This window comes from Phyllobates terribilis, unplaced genomic scaffold (genome assembly GCF_046119375.1).
Source record: "Phyllobates terribilis strain yellow unplaced genomic scaffold, ASM4611937v1 Scaffold_11__3_contigs__length_659146591, whole genome shotgun sequence".
NCBI classification, from domain to species: domain Eukaryota; kingdom Metazoa; phylum Chordata; class Amphibia; order Anura; family Dendrobatidae; genus Phyllobates; species Phyllobates terribilis.
In genome coordinates, this window is record NW_027362771.1 from 434,441,248 (window position 1) to 434,468,558 (window position 27,311).

Below are 27,311 nucleotides of genomic sequence, written 5' to 3' on the forward strand. Positions count from 1 at the left end.
TTTTTTGGGGGGGGAAATACCAAAAGGTTAATAAGACGGGTATTTGTACAGTCTGACTGAGGGAAAAAAAACAGCAACAGGATTTAGATGGAAAAAAAAAGGATTTTTCCTGGCCCCTGAGACCTGGGGATAAGTCTAGCAATTTGACCAGCAGGAGCAGCACACAGGACTGTAATGCAGTGTTTGTTGGTATAACCACTGTGTCTCCTATACAGCCTGACTGTTTGTTTGATTTGGCAGGCTTTAGAGACCCTGCACTAACTATTTAGCAGTATAAATCTCTCCCTAGCTCTGCAGCACTGACACTACACTGTCTGATCCGGAGCGACTGTGTCCAAGATAGCGGCGCCTGGTTTTAAATACTCGAGGTGACACTGTGCGGCCAGCCAATCACTGTATTGCCCACAAACAACATGGCTGCGGCATTACAGTGACTGGCTGGCAATCCCTGCATGTTCATTGGCTCTGTAAAGAGCGCCAAACGTGCAAGGCGGAGACCCGAGCTCCCACCCGAGTAACCCGGAAATGCTCGGTGCTCGCCGAACATTTCGAGTAGTGAGATGCTCGCTCAAAACTAATGATGACCTAATGTTATCAAGTTCTGTGTCGTACCTCTGGCGTCAAAATGTTCACTATACCCCTTGATAAAATCTTTGAGGGGTGTAGTTTCCAAAATGGGGTCACTTGTGGGGGGTTTCCAATATTTAGGCACATCAGGGGCTCTCCAAACGCGACATGGCGTCCGCTTTCGATTCCAGCCAATTTTGCGTTCAAAAAGTCACACAGTGCTCCTTCACTCCTGAACCCTGCCGTGCGCCCAAACACTGTATTTCCCCACAGATGGGGTTTTGGCGTACTCAAGAGACATTGCACACAAGTTTTTTGGGTCCATTTTCTCCTCTTACCCTTGTGAAAATAAAAAAATTGGGGCTAAAACATCATTTTTGTGGAAAAAGTTTGATTTTTTTATTTTCACGGCTCCATGTTATAAACTTCTGTAAAGGACTTGGGGGTTCAGGGTGCTCACCACACATCTAGATAAGTTCCCTGAGGGGTCTAGTTTCCAAAATGGTATCACTTGTGGGGGTTTTCCACTGTTTAGGCACATCAGGGGCACATCCGCTAATTATTCAAGCTAATTTTACATTCAAAAAGTCAAATGGCGCTCCTTCCCTTCCGAACCCTGCCTTGCACCCAAACAGTGGTTTTCCCCCACATATGGGGTATCTGCTTACTCAGGAGAAATTGCACAACAAACTGCATGGTGCAATTTCTCCTGTTACCCTTATGAAAATGCAAAATTGGGGGCTGAAAAACATTTTTATGGGAAAAATGTGAAAATTTTATTTTACGGCTCAATGTTATAAACTTCTGTGAAGCATCTGGGGGTTAAAGGTGCTCAACACACATCTAGATAAGTTTCCTGAGGGGTCTAGTTTCCAAAATGGTGTCACTTGTGGGGGGGTTCCACTGTTTAGGCACATCAGGGGCTCTCCAAAAGCAACATGGCGTCTGCTAATTATTCAAGCAAATTTTACAATCAAAAAGTCAAATGGCGCTCCTTCCCTTCGGAACCCTGACGTGTGCCCAAACAGTGGTTTTTCACCACATATGGGGTATCTGCGTGCTCAGGGGAAATTGCACAACAAATTTTGGGGTCCATTTTTTCCTGTTACCCCTGCGGAAATAAAAAAAATTGGGTTTAAAATAACATTTTTGTGAAAAAAGTTAATTATTAATTTTTTTCTTCCACATTCCAAAAGTTCCTGTGAAGCACCTGAAGGGTTAATAAAGTTCTTGAATGTGGTTTTTAGAATGGTGTCACTTTTGGGTATTTTCTGTGATAAAGACCTCTCAAAGTGACTTCAAATGTGATGTGGTTCCTCAAAAAATGGTTTTGCAAATTTTGTTGGAAAAATGAGAAATCGCTGGTCAACTTTTAACCCTTATAGCTCCCTAATAAAAAAAATTTGGGTTCCAAAATTGTGCTGATGTAAAGTAGACATGTGGGAAATGTTATTTATTAACTCTTTTGTGTGACATATCTCTCTGATTTAAGGGCATAAAAATTCAAATTTTGAAAATTGCAAAATTTTCAAAATTTTCGCCAAATTTGTTTTTTTTTACAAATAAACGCAAGTGATATCGAAGAAATTTTACCACAATCATGAAGTACAATATGTCAAGAAAAAAACAATCTCAGAATCAGGGGGATCCGTTGAAGCGTTCCAGAGTAATTACCTCATAAAGTGACAGTGGTCAGAATTGTAAAAACTGGCCTGGTCATTAACGTGCAAACCACCTTGGGTTGTAAAGGGGTTAAAGGGAAGATGCCGCGATTTTTAAATTTGTATGAATAATTATTGATTATATCATGAAATATTTTTAATACAAAATTAAATGTATCCCTTTATTAGTTATTTATTCATTTTTACATTTGCCACTGGGGGCTGCCATTTTCATGACAATGGATATTGGCGAGTCATACGTTAGGTTCCCCTAAACCTATATCGCTCACTCCTCCCCTTACCCAAAATAAATGGGCTGACACCAAGGTGGATTAAATTGGCCACAGCAGCCATTTATTTTAACAAACAACATGTAACACATAAATCTTATTAACATTGGAGGATGGTCCTCGAAGCCTCAGACCTGCAACGGGCAGTGTCTATATATGCCTATTCAGAACTGCTCAAGGTTGACTTCTACCTCTAGCCGTTTATCACCAGCTCAGAGGCACCGAGTAAACAACCCGGCTTTTCCACCCATAGTCCACTAAGGTGGGCCCCTCCAGCCTTAAGGCGGGAGTTCCACTACCCGCCACCACTTACTTGTGTCCACTTGGGGGGTCCAAAACCATATGTGTTCCCTCACCCCACCGTTTTTTCACCAACCACCAACTTCGAGGACCTTTCCCCCTTCCGCCATCCACATAAATGTTTTGTATCCCTCAAACATTTATGTCTCTCCATAATTTCAAGCTCAATGCCCTCCTGAATGACTAGACACCACATATCCAGACCCACAGCAATAAGGTGCACCCCATCTCATCTCCAAAATTCCCTCCATAGTATTTTGCAACAATGAACACTCCCCCGAATTTCCCGGGCCTATACACAAAAAATCGTCAAGGTAATGAATGAGGGATTTCACCCCTGAAACGTCTTTCACTACCCATTCCAAAAAAGTGCTAGATGATTCAAAATAAGCACAAAACAATGACCCCATAGGAAGACAATGGTCAACAAAGAATCCCCCCTACCAAAAACAGCCCAACAGGTGCATACTATCGGGATGCACGGGTAGCAGTCTAAATGCAGCTTCGATGTCGGTCTTTGCTCACAGTGCCCCTTTTCTTAACAACCGTACCCACTGAATTGCTGCATCGAATGAAGTGTAAACTACTGAACACAACTCCGGATCTATGCCATCGTTCACCGACATGCCCTTTGGAAAGGATAAGTGGTGAATCAGACGAAATTTGTTTGGCTCCTTTTTCGGTACGACTCCCATGGTGACACCCTAAAATTCTTAAGGGGAACTACTACAAAAATGACCATCCATGCGACCCAACAAAATTCTTTTTTCAATTTTTCTGACACCACTTCTGGAAACTCCAAAGCTGACTTCAAATTTTTTGTAGAAAACCTAACTTTTTGATCCACAAACGGAATCTTAAAACCATCTTGAAAACCTTCCTCAAGCAAAGTCGCTGCCTCCCTATCAGGGTATTTACTTAGAAAATGTTCCATCTCTTGGCTCTGAATCTACAAGCCCCTTCATTGAATAAGAAGCACAACCCTCTCTGCATGGCCACCGAGTGCCCAGACTGTCCTGAGCCCCCGTGTTTCCTAGAAAAAACTTGTTCCCTTGACCCGATCTACTAGGAGCATTAACTTTTAGCCATTAGCCGATATCTTTATGGTCCCAACGCACAGCCTTACGCTGACGAAATTGTTCGTCGTACCATTCCTGCCCTCCATACACCCTATATACCTCTCCTATAGCATCCATGTAACAAAACGGCTGAACAATTTTCTGGCGCCTTCTCTCCAATAACACTGGCCAAAATAGCAAATGCCTGTAACCAATTGGAGAGGGTACGCAGAGTTAATCGGTACCTTCTCTTTTCCTCATCCTCTTTTTTTGAATCATCCTTTTTAAGTCTGTTTAAATTAAAACACTCTAACGGTAACAGAGAAAAAATGTCTACATATTAATTTTTCCAAATTTTTTCTCTAACTTCTTGTTTTATGTGTGCCCCCAGTGGCCCCTCAAAACACACTTACACTTCGCCTTTTGCTGAGTCATCAAGCCTAATTGCGTCGTCCTTCTCAGTCCCCCACTGATGGTACTGAGGTTACAGCAATGCCCCCATCGTTACTTTCTGCCGCCTCTTCTGATCGCAATGTCGTCATACCCAACCCAGTCCCTCCCAAACCCGGACCCGTAGTACCTGCTCCCGTTCATGAACTTGGTCCTGACGCTAAAAGCCCCAATCCCGTGCCCCCCAGAGCTGAACTATAAGTACCTGGACCAACACCTACACCTGAACCTGGAACGCCTGCCCACGCTGCTGAAGGTGAACCACCACTATGGATCCCCCCGGTACAAGCACCGCAGCTATCTCTTTTAGCCCATGTAGTAGCATATGAACGCCTCCGCCAACCACCCCAGTGACGACCTCTGACCAAAACCTCCCATATATGGCCCCTAACCCACTATATACAGAAAGCGGAGGAGTATTTAAAAAATTATGTGAGTTCTCACCAAACTGCCTACGTGCTGTGTCCCCAGCAGCTGCGGATCTGGAAGCCTGGTGATGTCATCCTCCATCTGGCACAGGTGTAGGACTTCTTGCAGCTCCAGCAGAGCCCTCACTGCCCGGGTGGCTCGATGTGAGCAGATCCAAGGGGGCACTGAAGAGGGCAGGGCCAGCCAAATGCTGCCCGCTTATAGTGGCGTTTTGCAGGTGTAAGGGGGCATTGAAGGGGGCATGGCCAGTCGAATGCTACCCACTTAAACCAGCACTCTGCAGCACCGCGTGACTATATATAGGGGCTAGGGCTGGTAAGCTATTTTGACTGGGGGAGGGGCCATCCGACTGCTGCCCACCAGGAACGTTGCCCTGCGCTACTGCAAGACTGTGGGATTGTGCAGGCGCAGCCGAGCTGAGGCTGTTGGTTAGTCCAACCGCCGCCCACTCACATCCGCTCCCTCTCTTCTCCGAGCTGCCCGCTATGCTCACCTCGCTGAGCGTGTTTCTGGGGCTTCAGGGGTCCCGCTGCTCCTGCTCCGGCCGACGTCATGGGTGTTGAGAGGGAGGCCGACTCCTCCCCCCGCTGTAGGCCCCGCCACATTCCTGGATTCCTCCCAGGCCTGAAACGGTGGGAGGCAGCACACCGGCCCGCAGTCCTGGCTGGAGGGTCCCATGAGGGGCTCCAAACACGGCGCTGGACCCTGGGGGTAACATTCGGACTCTGGCATGCCAGAGGCTGAGTCCTCCGTGGCCGTCGAACTGCAGGGGGTGACTGGACAGTGTTACACCCCACCCCCTGAAGCAGGCTCTGCACCGCTGTCTGCAGGCCATCCGGTCTCAGGAGCCTTGCTGCGCTTCTTAGCTGTTGAAGTGCATCTTCCATCTTGCAGCCCTGGTTATTGGTATATGCAACAGTTGTGGACTTCTTTGTTTGTGTGAAGGAGGGCTTTATGCTGATCTGACAGTAGATGGCGATGTTGTGTAAAGTTTCCTTGTTTACTGTATTGTAAAAGAAAAAAAGTCTCTCCTGTTTTTTCTGTTGTGTTCTTACTTCCTGGTGCAGTACTGTGTGACTGTACGTTTTTTCCTTTACCTCATGTTCTGAGACGTAAAAGCTTGTTATCCCATATAATCTGCTCTGTGAAGTTTCTACCGCAACTGTGGGTATCCAGAAGCTGTGCAACACTGGTGAGTGCAGATGATGATGGGAAGATTGTTCCTCTTACAGGGCAACCTAAAATGGCTGCCTGTTCTTCCTGGTCAGTCCCCTATAAAGCCCCCTCCGATCTCTCCTCCCAATATATCCCAAACTCAACCCCCCCATACTTTTAACCCCTCCCCCAAAGACAAAAAAACCCTTCACTTAATTTCCCAGCTCAAACCCTGTCATGGTGGCCGCCCTTTAATAGCAGGGCCCAGTACAGCCTTACTTTTGGGGTGTGTGTAAGAGTTTAAGTAGGACTCTTACACACCTCACTTACGGCAGCCTCCTGCAGTCAGGGGGTGACCGCATCTTTAGCATTGAGGCCACTCCTCCTGCCTCTTAGCTGCAACTTGGCACGCCCCCTGGGCTGTCCAAGTTGCAGCTGTGAGAAGAGATTGCGGCCATCTTTGTGGAGCCTGCAGTGTATGAGCGTGCCATGACAGGAGCTGCTGGGGAGCAGAGGTCCGGAGTGAGTATCTGCAGCTGTGGGAACGATGATCAAAGCCTGTCAGCTGTGATCACCGCAGACATCTTCAGAGCACACAAAAGACACAGGAATGTGTAAGAAATAGACATTCCTCCCATGTAATAAAGCTGTCAAACAGTTGCAAATCATGCACACGGGAGCGATTCAACCATATCACCGAGCAGCTGTAAATACTCGGAGCTCGGCCCGAGCATACTCGGCGAAAGAGTTAATAGAACATACACTCGCTCAACACTATGACACTGCTCCGTCCACTTCCGTGGGAGCAGTGGTGTAATGCGTGACCCTGCTACATATACTTCCATGGGAGCAGTGGTGTAATGCGTGACCCTGCTCCATCCACTTCCATGGGAGCAATGGTGTAATGCGTGACCCTGCTCCATCCACTTCCATGGGAGCAGTGGTGTAATGCGTGACCCTGCTCCGTCCACTTCCATGGGAGCAGTGGTGTAATGCGTGACCCTGCTCCGTCCACTTCCATGGGAGCAGTGGTGTAATGCGTGACCCTGCTCTGTCCACTTCCATGGGAGTAGTGATGTAATGCGTGACCCTTCTCCGTCCACTTCCATGGGAGCAGTGGTGTAATGTGTGACCCTGCTCCGTCCACTTCCATGGGAGCAGTGGTGTAATGCGTGACCCTGCTCCGTCCACTTCCATGGGAGCAGTGGTGTAATGCGTGACCCAGCTCCGTCCACTTCCATGGGAGCAGTTGTGTAATGCGTGACCCTGCTCCGTCCACTTCCATGGGAGTAGTGGTGTAATGTGTGACTCTGCTCCGTCCACTTCTATGGGAGCAGTGGTGTAATGCATGACCCTGCTCCGTCCACTTCCATGGGAGCAGTGGTGTAATGCGTGACCCTGCTCCGTCCACTTCCATGGGAGCAGTGGTGTAATGTGTGACCCTGCTCCGTCCACTTCCATGGGAGCAGTGGTGTAATGCGTGACCCAGCTCCGTCCACTTCCATGGGAGCAGTTGTGTAATGCGTGACCCTGCTCCGTCCACTTCCATGGGAGTAGTGGTGTAATGTGTGACTCTGCTCCGTCCACTTCTATGGGAGCAGTGGTGTAATGCATGACCCTGCTCCGTCCACTTCCATGGGAGCAGTGGTGTAATGCGTGACCCTGCTCCGTCCACTTCCATGGGAGCAGTGGTGTAATGTGTGACCCTGCTCCGTCCACTTCTATGGGAGCAGTGGTGTAATGTGTGACCTCGCTCTGTCTATTTCTATGGGATTAGTAATGTAGTGGACGGAGCAGGGTCACACATTACACCACTGCTCCCATAGAAGTGGTCGGAGAGGGGTCATATCTTACATACAGTAGATGCTGCGTATCTAATACAATTTTGTGTGATACACTGCGTTGAGCTCAATATCTAATCCCATCATGTGATAAACTGCACTTAGCACTGTATCTAATCCCAGTGTGTTACTCTAAGCGTATCTAATTGCGCATGTGATACACTTCATGTATCTAAGCCCATCTTATGATACAGTGATCAGCACTAACAGAATCGGTGCTGCTGGCGGTCCTCGGTGATACTGGCTTGTCAGTATTACTGTCAGTGACCAACAACATTTACTGCAGTCGTAATGTGAGCTAGTTGTACACTAGGTTTTCATGGCAAATTTCAGCAGCTGCTCCCCCTAGTGGAAATACCAAACCTTTTACAATTATTTTTCAGATTTTACTTAATTAAAAATAAAACATAATATTTAAAAAAAAATTAAAACATTAATATTCTACATTTTTTCAATTGTTGAAAAAAATTATTTTTTGATGACACATTCCCTTTAAAACTGGATCTGTTAGCAACTTTCACATTACGCACTGCAAAACGTATTAGTTATGTCTTTTAACCCCTTAATGACCGGAGCATTTTCCATTTTTGCGTTTTCATTTTTTGCTCCCCTTCTTCCCAGAGCCATAGCCTTTTTATTTTTCATTCAATATGGCCATGTGAGGGCTTATTTTTTGCGGGACAAGTTGTACTTTTAAACGCCATCACTGGTTTTACCATATTGTGTACTGGAAAATATTCCAAGTGAGGTGAAATTGCAAAAAAAATGCAATTCCACGGCTGTTTTTTGGCTGTTTTTTTTACCACGTTCACTGCATGCTAAAACTGACCTGCCATTATCATTCTCCAGGTCATTACGAGTTCGTAGACACCAAACATGTATAGGTTCTTTTTTATTTAAGTGGTGAAAAAAAATCCAAAGTTTGCCAAAAAATGGTGCCATTTTCCGGGACATCTCCATTTTTTGAGATCAGGGGCCAAGTGAGGGCTTATTTTATTGCGTGTCGAGCTGACATTTTTATTGATACTATTTTGGGGCAGATGTGATGTTTTGATCGCCCGTTATTGCATGTTATTTCAATGTTGCGACAACCAAAAAAACGTAATTCTGGCGTTTATAATATTTTTATTGTTACACCGTTTACCGATCGGATTAATTCTTTTATTATATTGATAGATCGGGTGATTCTGAACGCGGCGATACCAAATATGTGTATGTGTCTGTTTTTTTTAATTATTTTATTTTGAATGAGGCGAAACTTTTAAACTTTTATATTTTTTTCATATTATTAAAAACATTTTTTTTCCACTTTTTGCATGCTTCTATAGTCTCCATAGGCGACTAGAAGCAGCAACTATTCGATCGCCTCTGCTAAATAGCGGCGATGAGCAGATCACCTCTATGTAGCAGAAATGCTCCTGTGCTATGAGCGCTGACCACTAGGTGGCGCTCATAGCTAGCGAGACATAACAACCACAGGGGTCTGCTGCAGACCCCGGGTTGTCATGCCCACTCATCGGTGACCCGCGATCACGTGACGGGGTCATCGATGGGCGGGGCTAATGTCGCGCTTCCGGCACGGCGATGTTAAATGCCGCCGTCAGAGATTGACAGCGGCATTTAACTGGTTAACAGCCGCGGGTGGATCGCGATTCCATCTGCGGCTGTTGCGGCACATGTCAGCTTTAAGAATCAGCTGACATGTGCCCGGTTCAGTGCGGGCTCAGCGCTGGAGCTCTCACTGAACCGGAGGTGTCGCCTGGGGCGTACTAATACGCCCCAGGCCAGTAAGGGGTTAAATCTGATGAGACTGGTGTACTTACTATGAAGATCAATATCAAAATGGCTGTCTAATTCTCAAATGTAAAAGAGCATTTTATGAGTCCAGCTAGACCTAGACTCCTAAAAAAAAATCATTTTCAAATTAGTGAGGAAAACTTTCATATAGGATCATACAGACTTTCATAAAGAGATTTTCAAAGTCTAAGAATGCATTCAGATTGTATCTTGAAATTTGGTGACAGATCCACTTTAAAGTTCCTTTATTCACTAATTTGCCAAATATATTTATATAAAATCTTATGCCAACACTTCTAAATAAAAAGTTATTAAAGCAACTACAAAAAAAACATAAAACAAAATATTGTAGAATCACCTTTTATGGATGCCAAAACAGGAGAACCAGGAAAGCTTGGGCGTACCGTCCATAGAGGCAGCCCACTCAGCCACTATGGGACCCGAGAGACAGGAGGGTCCGGTGTTAAACAGCATTGGACCTCTCCATCCCCTATCACAATGTCCCTAGGATGCTGATACTGTTGTAAACAACCAGGCTCAGTCAGAACCTGCAGATGATTCGGTGGCCTGGAGTTGGGAGAAGGATCCATCATTCACCTCTGCAAAAGCAGCACATGACATAGTGCGATGGCTGCACCATGTTCGGCCGCTTAGAGGATGACTCAGTGTCTGCTCTGTTTAGCAGGAGAGGAGGCTCCGGCCTTCAGCAGAGCAGAGCGGCTGCTTATAACATGGCCCCTGCTCTCCTGGCTGCCTCTCCTGCTCTGTATATTACTGCTCCGTTCTCCCCCTCCTGTGTGCTGCCCTGCAATTAAAGTAAGAGAGCTCTGCAGTCAGGTCCTGGGGGATAGGAGACTGCACCAGAGAGAAATGCATCAAGTGCAATCATCTGCAGAGAGGGGTGTGCGTGCGTGTTGCACTTGTTTCTATTATACCTTTTGCTCATAGCCGCAAATGCCTCTTACATTTCCTGCCCCGAAACAATCTATATGTATTTTCCTTTCTTTTATCAGTCAGTACTTATAGGGGACCATTGTACTATGTGTGGGCAAATTGTAGTGGTGGGGCCATTATACTGTGCGAGCTGATATGGGGGTCTCATATTTTGGGGACATCATACTGTTTTGGGGACACTGGGGGTCATACTGTGCAGTTGCGATGTCATGCGATGTGTTAGAAGCATTTTTGGTGGCATCATACTCTGTGAGGCCATAAAAGGGATATTCTAGTGGGAGAGAACAGTAAAAGGCTATGTGCCCACGTTGCGGACCTGAAGCATATTTTTTACGCTTCTCCCTGGCGGGAAAATCGCATGCGGATATTACATGCGGTTTTCCCGCCAGGTAGAAGCGTTTGTGAGGCGTCTTTGCATGCATTTCCGCATGCGGGTTATCAAGCACTTCTCCAAGCATCACTTGGAAAAGTGCTTGACAACTTGTTCAGAATGGTAAAAATTAAAAAAATAAACTTTATACTCACCTTCCGATGCATTCTCTGCCCCGTCCGGAGTCTTGAGCGGCTCACGCTGTTGTGTGCAGGACCTGCGGTGACGTCATTGAATCATGTGGTGGGTCACATGACTCAATGACGTGGCAGGTCCTTCAGACAACAGCGCGACGGAGGGAAAACATCAGAAGATAAGTATAAACTTTATTTTATTCTTTTTTTTCCTTTTTCTTTGGTACCCAGGTCTGGATGAGAGTCTCCTCTCCTCCAGACTTGGGTACCATCCGCACATTGATTCCGCAGCGCTTCCGCAAAATTAATGAACATGCTGCGGATTTTTGACCGCAGCATATACGCTACGGAAAAATCCGCAGCATGGGCATTGACATTGCGGAATGCCATTGGGGACCATGGGGTGCGGATATACATGCGGTTTTCAAGCGTTTACGCTGCGGAAATTCCGCAGCATATACGCTTGAAAAACGCTACGTGGGCACACAGCCAAAGGCTTCAAAAGGAGCAAAATTACTCTGTATGTGCTGCAATAGATGTCCCTCTCTGTTTTTAAATTCATGAGGCATGCCATTCTGTGACTCCTCCTATAAGCTGGGAAGGGGGGCCTAATTAGGTCTTTTGCCATGGCTTCTATGTACGCCCCTGTAGGAAAGCTTTACTTTTGCTGACCATTATGTATCCTAACCTCTGGATAATATCCCATCTAATGTGAGATAGAGAAATAAAACAAGGACTTACCATACTATGGCCCATTATGGACACGTTCCTGACAGTTTTGCAGCTGCATATATTATTTATTCTGGTGGTCAGTGGTATCTGGAGGTTATGTCCATGGGGGGTGGTAGATATATGATGGGAACATAGAAGAAATGTTAGAAATATCCTCTGTAAATAGTGCACAGATCATTTGAAAAAAAAAATAGAAAAAAATTATACTCCTCAACATTGAAATTGCTACACCAATAAGGAAAAGTTGTGGAATTATGGAAATCACAGGATGGATAGAAGCAAAATTTCAAAACATGTGACAGTACTGTTGCAGGATTTCTCAGGGAAATCCTCCTTACCTATCCCTCACGCTAGGGGGCGCCCTAGTCTATTCTTGTCCCCTGGATTACCCTGGAAGGTGGAGACGCCAGGGTCATGTTCCTTGCTATGTGCCTGACTTGCCTTTATCCATTCCCTCCCCCACCCAGGAAAGTGTGAGGCTGAAGTGTATAGGATAACACTAATCAGACAGACAAGGGAAGACAGACGGGGATAAATGAAAACTGCAATCATACAAAACACACTCACCAAACAACAGAGTGGAACACAGGGGAGGGTAAGGTAGGTGAAACCAAATAGAAGAGGATAAGGATGAACACACAAACTCCACACAGAAATCTCCAGAACAACTTTCCAACTACCTTCTCCAAACACCAAACAACTACTCCAACTCCAAACCAGGCAGAATGAACTATCACTGACAATTCCCAAATGCCAGTGGCAAGCGTATATACCACAGGGTTGTGTCCAACACAGAACAGCTGAGGAAATCCATGATGGAGAGCTCCAGGAGATCAACTGAACTGATTAACCCTAGCAATGCCAGAGCAAAGAAAACCTGCACTATTTAGTATGCTGGTGAAGCAGTTCTAACCAGTGTAGGAGTTTGGGTAACCAGACGCCACGATCTTCTGGCCCCTCTTTGTCACGGTATCACCGTGACAACATCTTTATGCAGTATCAAGTATGAGCGTCAAGAACAGAAATCCCCGCACTTACACACCTTGGCTGCTGTCATTGAGGTTATTAATAGTTGTCTGAGGAATTTTCTGCCACACTGAATGGATTTGGGCAAATAACACCCACTGCTGGCAGATCCCTGTGCAATTGCTGACCAATGACATTCTAGATGTGCTTGATGGGAGACAAGTCCAGAGACGCTGCAGACCATGTTAGGACATTCAGGCCACGCCGGCTGCACACTGTAGCAAGGGAAATATGCGGCCTGGTGTTGCCTTGTTGAAAAATTGCTCCTGGGACACTTTGGAGAAATCATCTTACCACTGGATCCGAGACCAAATCATCCTAATGCCAATTATTTAGTGTGCCTAAAATTAAGACAAGAGGGGTCCGGCTACCATACATTATGCGGCCCCACACCATAACCCGAGGAGTATTACCAGTGTGATTTTCCTTTGTGAAGGCCTCTTCATTGACCTCACGCCACCACTCTCATAGGTTATGATGTGATTTGTCCTGCCTTTTTCTTGAATGCAGTGATAGCCAGAGATTGGCCTAAAGACCATGTGAGCAATGTCATGAAGCAGCGTTGCCTCTGTATGATGGACTTAAAAAAAAAAAAAAAAATCTAGAATACTAAGGCAGAGGCGTAGCTAGGGGTTCAGATCAGGAGGAACAAAACATCTGAGTGGGCCCCTATCCGATAACCCTGATTACAACTGTGATGGCGTATCCAAAATTCCCTTATTCCCAAAATTCCCAGCTCCCTTATACACAGAATGATGGGCCCACAGCTCCCATACATATAGTATGATGTTCCCCAGAGTTCCCCTATACACAGTATAATAGGCCAACAGCTCCCCTATACACAGTAAATGCCCCCACAGATCCACTACACACAGTATGGTAGGCCCACAGCTCCCTTATACACAGTATGATGGACCCACATATCCTGTACATAAAGTATGATGTCCTCCAGAGTTCCCCTATACATAGAATGATGCCCCAACTGCTCCCCCAAAACACAGTATAATGACCCCCACAGTAGTCCTCACACTTTGTGATGGGCCCACACTTTATATTGGCCCCCACAGTAGCACCAACACTGTATAATGGCCCCCACAGTGTATAATGTCCCTCACAATTGCCCCGACAATGTTTATTGGTCCTCACAGTATCCCCTACCCTGTATAATTCCCCTCACACTTCATAATAGCCGCCACAGTAGTCCCCACAGTTTATAAGGGCCCTGCACAGTAGTTCCCACAGTGTATAATGGCCCCCCACAGTAGTCCCTACATTGTCTATAGGCTGCCACTTTGTATAATGACCCCCACACTGCATGATGGTTCCCACAGTAGCTCCCACATTATATAATGGCCACCACATTAGCTCCCAAGCTGTATAATGTCCTCCACACTATGAGGGCCCCCTACAATAGTGTCTACAATGTATGAGGCCCCCCACACACTGTATGAGGATCCATCATACATTATGATGCCTTCACAGTCACAGCACAAGTATTAAATTAAAAACATCATATACTCACCTAATCGAGGATCCTGACGAGTCCACCAGCAAGGCTCAGGCGTATTAATGTGCTGAAGTCATCATGCCAGTGCATGCACAGGACGTTAGAGTCCCAACATGGCATGATGTCACCACGCTGGGACTCTGACGCTCTGTGCATGTGCTGGCGCCTCGGCCAGTGCATCATCCTGCATCTGTAGATTGCAGGCTTAAAGAGACCTGCGGTCTGCAAAATGGAGAGTGGTAGTACAGGGAGATCGTGTCTCACTGCTCTACTGCAGTGAATAACCCCTTTATAGCCTGCGTAATAGTACGCACCAGGCTGTCACCCCCTGTTCAGCGCGGGCTCCGGCGCTGAGCCCGCACTGAACCGGGCACAAGTCAGCTGATTTATACAGCCGACATATACAGCTGACATGTGCCCGCAACAGCCGCAGGTGGAATCGCGATCCACCCGCGGCTGTTAACATGTTAAATGCCGCTGTCAATCTCTGCTCATCACCTCTATGTAGCGATCGGACAGTAACTGCTTCTAGTCTCCTATGGAGACTATAGAAGCAAGCAAAAAGTGTAAAAAAAAAGTTTTTAAAAATGTTAAAAAATTATAAAAGTTTAAATCACACCCCTTTCACCCTATTCAAAATTAAAAAAAACCCAAAAAAACACATACACAAATTTGCTATAGCCGCGTTCAGAATTGCCCGATCTATCAATATAAAAAAAGAATTAATCCGATCGGTAAACTGCGTAACGAGAAAAAAATTCTAAACGCCAGAATAACGTTGTTTGGTCGCCGCAACATTGCAATAAAATGCAATAACGGGCAATCAAAACATCAGATCTACCCCAAATGGTATCAATAAAAACTTCAGCTCGGTGTGCAAAAAATAAGCCTTTACCCGGATCCAGATCCCGAAAAATGGAGCTACACTGAGCTACAGCCCAAAATGATACTGATAGGAGATTTAGGTTATCTTGACTCTACATTGCAATAAATCCAGAAGCAGAGTATACATCTCCATAGAAATACATTGTCTATATAACAATGTATTTTTATGGTGCCTGTATACTGAGGTGAAGAAAAATATTTATCTTGTTCCTATAAGGCCATGAGCCCACGCTGGTCTCCACTATGAAATTTCCACAATAAAATGTCACTAGATGCGGTAACTCAACCTTGTTCCGTGAACAAATGCGGATTTAACTGCGTGACTATAACTCAGCGTTTTGGACTCAGTGACAATACACTGCGTCCAAAGCGCTGCTGTTCCTGATCGTAGTAGCCTAAAAATAATAATAAGCAATTACATTTATTTTTTTTAAATGGCGCCATATTTTTTTTTTTAATAGCAAACTTTGGATTTTTTTTTCACCACTTAAATAAAAAAGAACCTATACATGTTTGGTATCTACGAACTCGTAATGGCCCAGAGAATAAGAATGGCAGGTCAGTTTTAGCATTCAGTGAACGTGGTAAAAAAAAAAAAACAAACATCTGTGGTATTGAATTTTTTTTGCAATTTCACCGCACTTGGATTTTTTTCCCCATTTTCCCGTACACGATATGGTAAAACCAGTAATGTCGTTCAAAAGTACATCTCGTCCCGCAAAAAATAAGCCCTCACATGGCCATATTGACCAAAAAATATAAACACTATGACTCTGGGAACAAAGGGAGCAAAAAACGAAAATGCAAAAACTGAAAATCCCAGGGTCCTTAAGGGGTTAAAGGGAACCTGTCATGTAATGAAATTCTGGTAACTTGCAGATACTGGGTTAATCTGCAGGTTAATAGTGTTCTGTCACTGTGCGGTGCCCGCACTGAGAGCCCCGGCACTGACTGACAGCCGGCTCAGCACCCTTCGCCTCCCGGTAGCTATGCTACTGGTGCCTCTATAAACAATAATGCTTCTTAAGTGCCCACTTAATATTGAATAATGACTCCTGAGTCCCCCCATGTACAGTAATAATGGCCCCAGCATCGCTGATGTGAGCAGGCAGTCGTGTCATCACTAGACCCTTTCAGCTTCTCTTTTCTCTTCTATTGACAGAAGCCAAACCTTTCTAGTCGGCACATGCAAATAGCAAAAACGTAGTCGCGGATAACGCCGTTGATATTGGGGACTCGTCACAGCAGGCGCACCCTGTCATGATTTGGCAGACTGCAGTCACATAGAGAGACTGCAGACATTTATCCCAAGCCTTTAATAACTTTTTAATAATAATAAATTGTTTATTATGAAATTATTAAAGCCCCACTCCAGCATTGTTTTTTCCCCAGTGCTGGAGTGGCACTTTAAACGCAAGTCCCCTGCCCCCGGTCATTAGCATAATGTGTGAGGCCTTGTCTGCTAATGTCACTTGTGAGCCAGAGCAGGAGAGGAGACGCCGTCTGATTCGTGCCTGCCTGATGCAACCGCACAGTAGGAAATCAGCACTGTGGCGGCCAAACTCATGAAACTGATTTAACCCCGCCCCCACAGCAAGAAGCGTGCAACAAGTAGCTTTAGTCAGGCCGACATTGTGCTTTCACTGTATCCCGGCTCTGGTCCTGACCGTGCAGTCAGTTCATCAGCACTGCTAGAACAGCATGGGAGAAGAGGCAGAGTGTGAGCAGCTTTAGCTGCAAGCTTCCTCCAAGGCCGTGCATGCGTTAGAAGTTAGTAACAAATAACTGCCTAAGAATGTTTAACATGAGCACAGTGTAGAGGGGAGCACCCAGGGCCGTTACCATCACGCTGTGTGCTGAAACTATATTCTCTTTGCCCAATGCCCCCTCTACTATTAAGGACTGAGACCGGGGTGTGTGCTGCAATGGAGGATTTGCTGTACTCACTGTTACACCATTCATGGAATAGACACTGGCTTCAAGCAAGACAGGAGATCGTAGATCCGGGTTAACAGACTCACTTTTACTGTACAATTCTTCCATACACGGCTGCAGTATACAGATCAAGACAAGTTCTTTGGTTAGTGAAGTACCCTTGGTAATGTGCTTTTCCAGTGTTTGCTCTCGTCCCTTCCTGAGACCCGACATCATCCACTTCTTCTCCAACCCAGTGGAGAATCTCCCTTCTTGGGATATAGAGGACTCGCCTTGAGCACCTCGGACAGGCCATGAGCCTAGGACTATACCAGCGTCCAGATTCCGGCTCAAATGTGTCCTCATTCTGTTCTGATAACTTGCACTAGTAAAATACTTCTTCACTGCTGCTACTGCTACCGCACGGCAATAGTTATCAGCCGCCGGCTAATCACTGTGATAGGCCGGCGGCTGACGTCAGCGTGCACGTCGCTGGCGTATGATGCCACCGCGATGCGCCAGCGATCGTGCTTCTGGCAATGGCAGAGCAGGACACCGCGGGAGCGCTGCAAGGTAAGAAAATACTTTTTTTTTTTAAAGCCACACCAGGACAGGATGGGGGGCAGCCACAAAAACATGGGTGGCAGAATATGAAAACAGGGGTGGCAGAATATGGAGACATGGGGGGCAGAATATGGAGACATGAGGGACAGAATATAGAGACATGAGGGGCAGGATATCGAGACATGAGGGGCAGGATATGGAGACATGAGGGGCAGGATATGGAGACATGAGGGGCAGAATATGGAGACATGAGGGGAAGGATATGGAGACATGAGGGGCAGAATATGGAGACATGAGGGGCAGAATATGGAGACAGGAGGGGCAGGATATGGAAACATGAGGGGCAGGATATGGAGACATGAGGGGCAGAATATGGAGATATAGGGGCAGAATCTCAGATTCTGGAGACATGGGGGGCAGAATCTGGAGACATGAGGGGCAGAATTTGGAGACATGAGGGGCAGAATCTGGAGCATGGGAGGCAGAATATGGAGACATGAGGGGCAGGATATGGAGACATGGAGGCTGGATGTGGGACATTATTACTGTAAGGGCTAAATAGAGGATATTATTACTGTTGTGATGTATGTTATTTTTGAGGGTAAAATTGGGAATGTGCTCTGTAAGCTGCTCTATAAAACTGTGTTAATTTATGCAGAGACGAGTCCTGGCTGGAAGAAGTGATGGCGGTCTGCGCTGGATGAAGAGGAAAAGCGAAGATGAAAGACTTCAACTAGAGACGACACCGGTGAGTCAGTGTGTTATCTGTACACTGACACTGTACACTGTATACTATGTACAGAGATCCTGTGTATAATGGTACTTATGGTAATATTAGTATTCTGTTTTTTTATTAATGATCAGTATTGTAGTATTCAGTCACTGTGTGGTGGTAATATGTGGTCTGGTGATGGTGTAGCAGTATTTTTCCCTTGTATGTGGTATTATTTGGTCACTATGTGGTGGTAATATGTGGTCCGGTCATGGTGTGGCAGTATTTGTCCCTTGTATGTAGTATTATTCGGTCACTATATGGTGGTAATGTGGTCATAGTGTGGTGGTATTTATCCCTTGTATGTGGTATTATTGGTCATTTTAAAAAAATGTATGTGACACATTCCCATGCCTCCGCAAGAGAAATTAGATCACTATAATGTATAGGATGAGGTGAATCCGCATGGCTCCATGAACACATGCAGATTCACCTGCGTGCAGCGGTTTGGAAGCATCATAAAGTATACTGCGTTCAAAGCGCTGCCAATACCGACTGTGTGCACATACCTTAATAGTGTTCTGACACTGTGCAGCCGGTGCACTGAGAACCCCAATGCCGGGAGGAAGTGAACTGTATTCCTCCTGACAGTGTTCAGCTCCCAATCACGCACCACTATTGTACAGACAACAGCAGCTGTAACTGTACCCCTGGCACTGAATGACAGCCAGCACCCTACTGCTGAGCCTGCTGTCAATCAGTGCCGGGAGCGCGGGTACAGCAGCTGCTCCCTATACACAGAGCGGTGACTGAAGCTGGACTGCCGCTGCCCCTGTGACTGGAAGCCGAATGCAGCTGGAGGATGGAGAATAAAGTTAATTTCCTCCCGGCAGCGGGCCTCTCAGTGTGGGAGCTGCACAATGTCAGAACACTATTAACCTGCAGATTAACCCCATGCATGCAGGTTAATAGCGTCATTTTACATAACAGGTTTCCTTTAATACTATATTCACCATTGTAAATTAAAAATAATTTTTTCACCTTTTGTACTGGCACGATTCTAGCAATGTTAGCGCTGGGTATACCGGGGCTCATGTGACATTATTATAGCATGTAAGCCCTGCAGCCAATCAGGTTTGGAACGCAAATCTGCAATCACTGTATGCGACTATGGACTTGTGAATCCTCACAGTACGCAGGAGCAGCAGGCATGTGACCGCAAGTTTGTGATTTGCGCACATGTGGTCACAGGTCGACTAGTCGTGCTTGGCTTCACTCAATACCAGTGAATTGAGGCCAGACATGTCTAGTTGGAATGTGGCCAGAAGTATGCAAATCACATACTTGTGATCACATGAGCCATCTGCTCACGGAATCGGAGACCCTGACAGCACACAATTCGCACAGTGAGGATTCACAAGTCTGTAGCCACATAGAGTGACTGCAGACTTGCGCACCAAGTATTCTCACAGATTCTCTATTCCTCTTAGTGGTGACTAACAATAAAGTGCAATGTCTGCATGTGCATAGCAGCATATCAACCACTGTGAGAAGTGTCCCATAAAAAATGCAGCAGCAGAGCGCACCCATAATGCGCCAGTACATTTTCCTCTTGATCTTTAAAGAAGAAATATGTAATAAAATAATGCCAAGGCAAAATGAATAAATATTTCAAACAAAAATACTAGATTTGAATGAACCTTAGATTTTTTTTTAACTTGTTTAGCTAAAATAAAAAAGTTGAGATTAAAGGAACTTGTCATGTGTAAAAATGCTATTTATGTGCAGATATAGGGTAAATCTGCAGGTGAATAGCATTAGTGTTATCAGGCCACCTTAACGAAAGTGCCGCTACCGGGAGAAAAAAATCCTCCCATGAGTCACCAGCTTCCAGTCATAGGGACATGCACCAAGCTGCTAAGAGTCACTGCTCACTGCTTGCTCTACACAGATGAGCTATAGAGTGAGCTGTCAAAGTGCTGGGGAGTGATTACAGCCACTACTCAGAAAATAGTGAGAAGTGACTGTTATCGCTCTGTGCACACCCCTATGACTGAAAGGCAGTGGTTCCTTGGAGGGTGTAAGTTCATTTTTTCTCGGTAGCCAGACATCAATTTAACACTAATTAACCTGAATATCTGCAGGAAAATAGCATTTTTGCACATGATAGGTATTCTTTAAATTTGAGAATAGTCCATAAGATAAAAAAAAATTGAGATTTTAGCTTTAGGCTATATCACCAAGCCTTATGTTCACAGTTTTTGTGAACACAACATGCAGTTTGGTGAATAAGGTAAAACTATGATGATAATATGCAATTTCCAAGTCACACACTTTTCTTACCATCATCAGGTTTTGTTTCTATAGAGTAAACTGATTCTCTTCCAATATCTAGATCCGTTCTGTTTCCATATCTATGTAATAAGCTCAGTTCTGGTACAGTATATAGTAAATGCAGTTCTGTTCCTGTAACTATGTAATAAACTTGGTTTTATTACTATATCTATGATGTAAGATTGGTTCTGTTCCTGTATCTATGTAGTAAGCTCGGTTCTATTACTGTATCTATGTTGTAAGCTCTGTTCAGTTCCTGGATCTATATAGTAAGCTTGGTTCTTTTCCTGTATCTATGTAGTAAGCTTGGTTCTGTTCCGCTCTTTATGTAGTAAGCTTGGTTCTGTTTTCGTCTCCATGTAGTAAATTTTGTACTGTTGCCATATCTATGTAATAAGCTTGGTTCTGTTCCCATATCTGCTTAGTAAACTGGGTTCTGTTCCCATTTTTGTGTAGTCAAATCGGTTCTGTTCCCGTATCTGTATAGTAAGCTTGGTTCTGATCCCATATCTTTGTAGTTAACTTAGTTCTAATACTGTCTCTATGTATAAAGCTGATTCTGCTCCTGTATCAATGTTGTAAGCTAGTGCTGTTTCTGTATCTGTGTAGTAAGCTGGTTCTGTTCCTGTATCTATGCAGTTAACTTCTCTATGTTGTAAGCTTGATTCTGCTTCTAAATCTATGCAAAACCTAGAATAAAAGCAATGAGTAGATACACCATTTTGATCAAAAGAGTGTAAAATGCCATACCACGGCAACAAGGTGTACCTAATCAGGATGGTCCCTATCTCTAGTATCTCACCTCACTACATGACATCAGGCCTCAATATAGACGGGGGTAGGGAAGGACCTAGACCTTACTGGAAAGTTAAATATGCAACATGCACAGCCCAAAAGGGATGGTGCACGCAGGATATATGCATAAGGTGCGAGGAACTAAAGCAAAACCTTAAAAATATGCCGGCGCACTGGTGAGATGGCTTTTACGCTCTCTTGATCAAAATGTGTCAACTGTGTTATTTACATATTACTATTTATTATTCACTTACTGCAGGGTATTTGCTCATTGTTTTTATTCTAGGTTCTGTCTGTTAATGGCCACAGTGTGGATGTGGACCTATACATTGCACTAATACCAACAGGTGCAGGTGTGTCAACCTATTTTTTTCAGTTTTGCCTTAGTTCCAAATCTATGCAGTTAACATGTTCCTCTTTGCATTTTGTAGCAAATGTCAGATCTTTGGTGAAGATGGTTTTATATAGGATGTGAAATATAGTCTGCTCCATGATGAATTAGGTATAGCGGGCTACCAGATTCGTATTTGGTTGCCTTTTATAAAGTTATCATGGTTTTATATCAATGAACTACACGGCACTACCTACAACTAATGCAAAATAGATAACTATACTAATTCTTGATTCATCTATATGATGCTACTGATAACTCAATAATGTATCTACGATCACACATGCACCAGATACCAATTACCAGTTTTGTTTAGTTGTTTTTTAAAAGCCCGGTTACCTCTGCTGCTTTTATGCAGCAGGGAGAAGTAGGCAGTAGTGATGGGCGAGCACTAAAATGCTCGGATGCTCGATGCTCGGGTCGAGCACATTGGAATACTCGGGTGCTTGACCCGAGCAACGAGCCCAATGTAAGTCTATGGGAAACTTGAGCATTTTTCAGGTGGCTCCCCCCGGCGGTCTGCAGAGGGCCTAAAAATTGCCCAAATTGATGGGAACAGTGCTCAAATGACATGGGAACAGCATGGGGAAGACCCCTGGAAGCATCTCTGACTCCCAGGTCACTTCTGTCAACAGTTTTGTCAGAGGTATTACACCACTTTTACAGACTCACAATAAAACATACAAAAACGAAACCAAAATGGATTTTCCTGGGAAATATGTTAAGGAACATCTTTTCCAGGGTAATGACTTGTATATAAAGCAAAATAAATAACCAAAAACAAAAATGCTTCTCCACACCTTGGGCTATGTTCACACGTAGCGTTTTTGATGCGTTTTTGCACTTTTGCATTGCTTTCAACCGTGACAAATGCATTCACTGGGAAATGTCATTTTAACATTTTACAACCTTATCTGGCCATGTGCTGTGTGAGATATCATCAGACACATCGTGCTTCATTTATGAAGGAGGGACTCTGAAAGTCATAAAGCCTATTTTTATAGGGCCATCAGGCGGCCTTTACTATTCTTAAAGGACCAGCAGCCGGCCCTCACTATTCTTAGAGAGCCGTCAGCCGGCTATGTTTTAATGTTCCCATTACTAAAGAGTGGGTCTCCTATACTGTTATTGCGTATGCAGTGAGTGGCAGGGCTGCCCAAAATTTGGACGCACCCCAATACCACTTTAAAAATTTGGACGCACCCCAATACCCCTTTGAAGAGGCTTAGAGGAGGGCCTCCTGAAAACAATGTTCCCATTATTATGAAGTGGGTCTCCCATTGTGTTTGCCTATGCAGTGAATGCAAGGGTTGCCAAAAATTTGGAGGCACTCCAATGCCTCTTGGAAGAGACGTGGACGTCAGAGGGCCTCCTGAAAACAATGTTCCCATTATTAGGAAGTGGGTCTCCCATTATGTTTGCCTATGCAGTGAATGCGAGGGTTGCCAACAATTTGGAGGCACTCCAATGCCCCTTGGAAGAGACATGGAGGTCAGAGGGCCTCCTGAAAACAATGTTCCCATTATTAGGAAGTGGGTCTCCCATTGTGTTTGCCTATGCAGTGAATGCAAGGGCTGCCAAAATTTGGGAGGCACTCCAATGCCCTTTGGAAGAGATGTGGAGGAGGGCCTCATAAAAAAATGTTCCCATTAGAAAGGAGCGGGTCTCCTATACTTGTAATGCCCATGCACTAAGTTATGGGCTGACAAACATTTACCCCTGGGGGGTATACATGAACATACTGTATAAAAATTTTTTTTTACGGGCATCATAAACACCCTTTAAAAAAATTATGTGGTTGTTGCATCACGGACCACGGTCACCCTGGTGATATGATGGTGGAGGATAAGGATTAGGAGAAGGAGGAGGACAAGAGCAATTTAAATAGCCAAAATCAGGAAGCATATACCCATGTGTGGGTGTGAAAAGGTGCATGGGAATACACCTCCCCAAAAAAGACACTGGATTTGAGTTTATGTTACGCTGCTATCATTCGGTGGTGTTGAGAAGTTTGGCCCAATCCAGCCCTTGTTCATTTTTATAAGAGTCAGCCTGTCAGCATTTTCAGTTGACAGGCGGATGCGCTTATCCGTTATAATTCCAGCAGCGGCACTAAAAACCCGCTCTGACGTTGATACCATCGGCAAGGTACTCCCTCAGCATCTTCCCAAACTTTACACTCCTTGAGAGAGTACCCCGCACCTCAGGGCTTGTGCGATGGGAGGGGCTGAGAAAATTCTCCTAGAACTTTGACAGTGTTCCCCTGCCTCTGCTGGTTTGAAGTTGTGTCTCTCTAGCCTGTAGTCCTTGGTTGTCCAACGAACTGTGACCTCTGCTGCCAGCGTTTTCAGATGGGAATTTTTTTAATAGTTCCGCAACAAGGGCCTTCTGGTACTGCCCCATTTTTGTAGACCAGTTGTGACGCTCACAGCACTCCCTGGGAGATGGGGGTACTCGGAGCCGGGTCAGATGTTGGGGAGGCAGTCGTGGCCTGGACCCGTTCCGTGCCCAGGGCCGTCACATAAAAGTATTGGGCTATCAGGGTTGAGTGGTTATTATCGACTATGCCACCTGTGGTTTCTGGTGATCTCCCACCAGCGCTGCGTCCAGTCCTCTGAGACGGGATGTAGTGGCCGCAGAAGATGGTACTACTCCCCACAGGCGGAGCAGGGCCTCAGGGCAGAGAAGAGGGATCAGGGGAGTAGTAGTGGGTGGTGTGGTGAAGTGTGGTGCCGCGCTGGAATAAGGAACCGGAGGCAGTGGATGCAGTCTTCCAAGCTTTACTCACAATGTTAGGTGTCAGCTGCAAGGCTTCTCCTTGCTCCTCACGGCGCGCTGCGGTCACCAGGAAAGGGGCTCTGCACACTCCGGGTAGTTCGGGTGCAAGAATCAGGACCCCCGCACCAGAGTGTTCCTAGACTTGCCCACTAGGTCCTCTCCTGTCCGTGTGTGGTACATGTACTAAGGCCGGGTCTCCCTCTGGACTATGCACAGAACAAGGTGCCCGGTGGGATCCACTGAGCCTCCGGGCTTTTCTGACTAAGACTTGAAGTGACAGAGTCAGATATCGGGGGCCGGTACCCCTCTTGCAGCAGGAGTCCCTCTGACTAGGCCAGAATGAGGGTAGCAGGTGGCGTACGCCGCTCCGTCCGCATCCCCTGGGATCCTTTTGCCTGTGGAGCTTTTCTCCTCTACTCCCCTCCAGGCCTTCTTAGGTAGGAACCTTGACCGGGTAGAGATAACCGTTAACTCTAGCCCGCTCCTCGCCTCAAGGCCAGAGCACGAGGACCGTGAATCTTCAGTCAGCTGCAGGTTCACACAGAAAGCCACGTTCAGTGATGAAGATCACAATCAAAGACCATAAGCCCAAGATGGCCATTAATTAAATATGAACTTTGTGGTGTAACCTCTAAGTGCGTCCTCCACCCTCACCCACTACATGGTTCTCCCTAACTTTGGTTCCCCCCCATCTCCTCTTATCCCGGCTGGGGCAGCACCCTAGTGCATATAAGCCCCCCTCAGATGGGAGAGGTGTAGTGTTGGATGCTGAGGTGGGGTCCTGAAAGGTGCTCCTTCCTTACCTCGGAGAGGAGATACCACACCTCGGTCTGAGGTGCAGTACCCCTGTGGCGACTGAACCCTCAGGGGCGCCACACTGTCCTGCCTCAGGAATAAGAGATATAAAGTTCTCCTTGTAGCGTGGGTCTAGAAGTGTCACCAACCAGTAATGACGGTCACCCAAAATTTTGAGAACGCGAGGGTCATGGGAAAGGCAGCGTAACATAAACACAGCCATGTGTGCCAGACTGTTAACAGGCAAGACTTCCGTGTCCTCACCAAGAGGATGACTGACCATGCTCTCCTCCTCCTTCTCTTCCTCTCTGTCCTCTGGCCATCCACGCTGAACAGACAGTATGACAGTTGTGCAAGTAGTACCATCTATAGCATATGAAACAAGCTCCTGTTCTTCCTCCTCCTCCTCCTCTTCCTCATTGTCACCCAATCCACGTTGGAATGAGATGAGGCTGGGTGGTATGTAATCACCCTGTATGGTTCCTTGCTCCATCTCATAGTGCTCCGCCTGCAATGCATCAGCTTTGATTGTGAGCAGAGAGCATTTCAGAAGACAGAGAAGCGGGATGGTGACGCTAATTATGGCATCATCGCCGCTCACCATCTTGGTGGAGTCCTCAAAGTTTTGGAGGATGGTACAGTATGTCTGACATCCATGTCCACTCCTGAGGACTTATGTGTGGAGTCTGAACTGAATACCGACGGCCTTGTTGATGCTGGTACTCAACAAATGCCCTCTTCTGCTCACAAATCCTTCCCAACATCTGCAGTGTAGAGTTCCAACGCGTTGGGACATTACACACCAGTCTGTGAGCCGGAAGCTGCAAGCGCTGCTGAAAAATGGCAAGGGCGGCGGAAGCTGTAGGTGACTTTCGAAAATGGGCACACAGGCGGCGTACTTTAACAAGCAGATCCGGCAGCCCCGGGTAGGATTTGAGAAACCGCTGAACCACGAGGTTAAGCACATGGGCCAGGCATGGTACATTTGTGAGCTCGCCTCGCCTCAGATCCGCCACCAGGTTCCGGCCATTGTCACACACGACCATGCCTGGCGGTAGGTTAAGCGGTGTGAGCCACAGATCTGCCTGCTCTTTCAGAGCTGTCCACAACTCTTCAGCATTGTGCGGTTTGTCACCTAAGCATATTAGCTTCAGCACAGTCTGTTGCTGCTTGGCCAAGGCAGAGCTGCAGTGCTTCCAGCTTGTGACTGATGTGGTCATTTCAGAGATAGAGGCTGAAGAGGAGGAGGAGGCTGAGGAGGATGAGGTGTAGGAGCTGTAGACTGTGGGGGCAACCCTGATTGTCCTAGGGCCTGCTATTCTTGGCGTTGGGAGGACGTGTTCCGTCCCAAGATCCGACTGGGTCCCGGCTTCCACTATGTTAACCCAGTGTGCCCTCAGCGAGATGTACCGTCCCTGCCCACAAGCACTTGTCCACGTGTCCGTGGTTAGGTGGACTTTCCTGGTAACTGCGTTGTTGAGGGCACGGCTAATGTTTTGGGACACGTGCTTGTGTAATGCGGGGATGGCACACCGGGAGAAATAGTGGCGGCTGGGGACCGAGTACCGAGGGACGGCCGCCGCCATCAGGTTACGGAATGCTTCGGTCTCCATGAGCCTAAAAGGCAACGTTTCGAGCGCAAGCAGTTGGGCAATGTGGGAATTTAGTAGTGTGGCCTGTGGGGCGTTGGCTGCTTATTTGCGCTTGCATTCCAAGGACTGGGGTATGGACAACTGAACGCTGAGCTGGGACAAGGACGTGGACGTGCTTCCTGATGCTGCTACTTGAGAGAGTGTGCAACGACAGGTGCAGGGCAGGAAGCATCTTCGCATGCACCATGGACAGGGGATTGGCTTGCATGCACAACAGCGG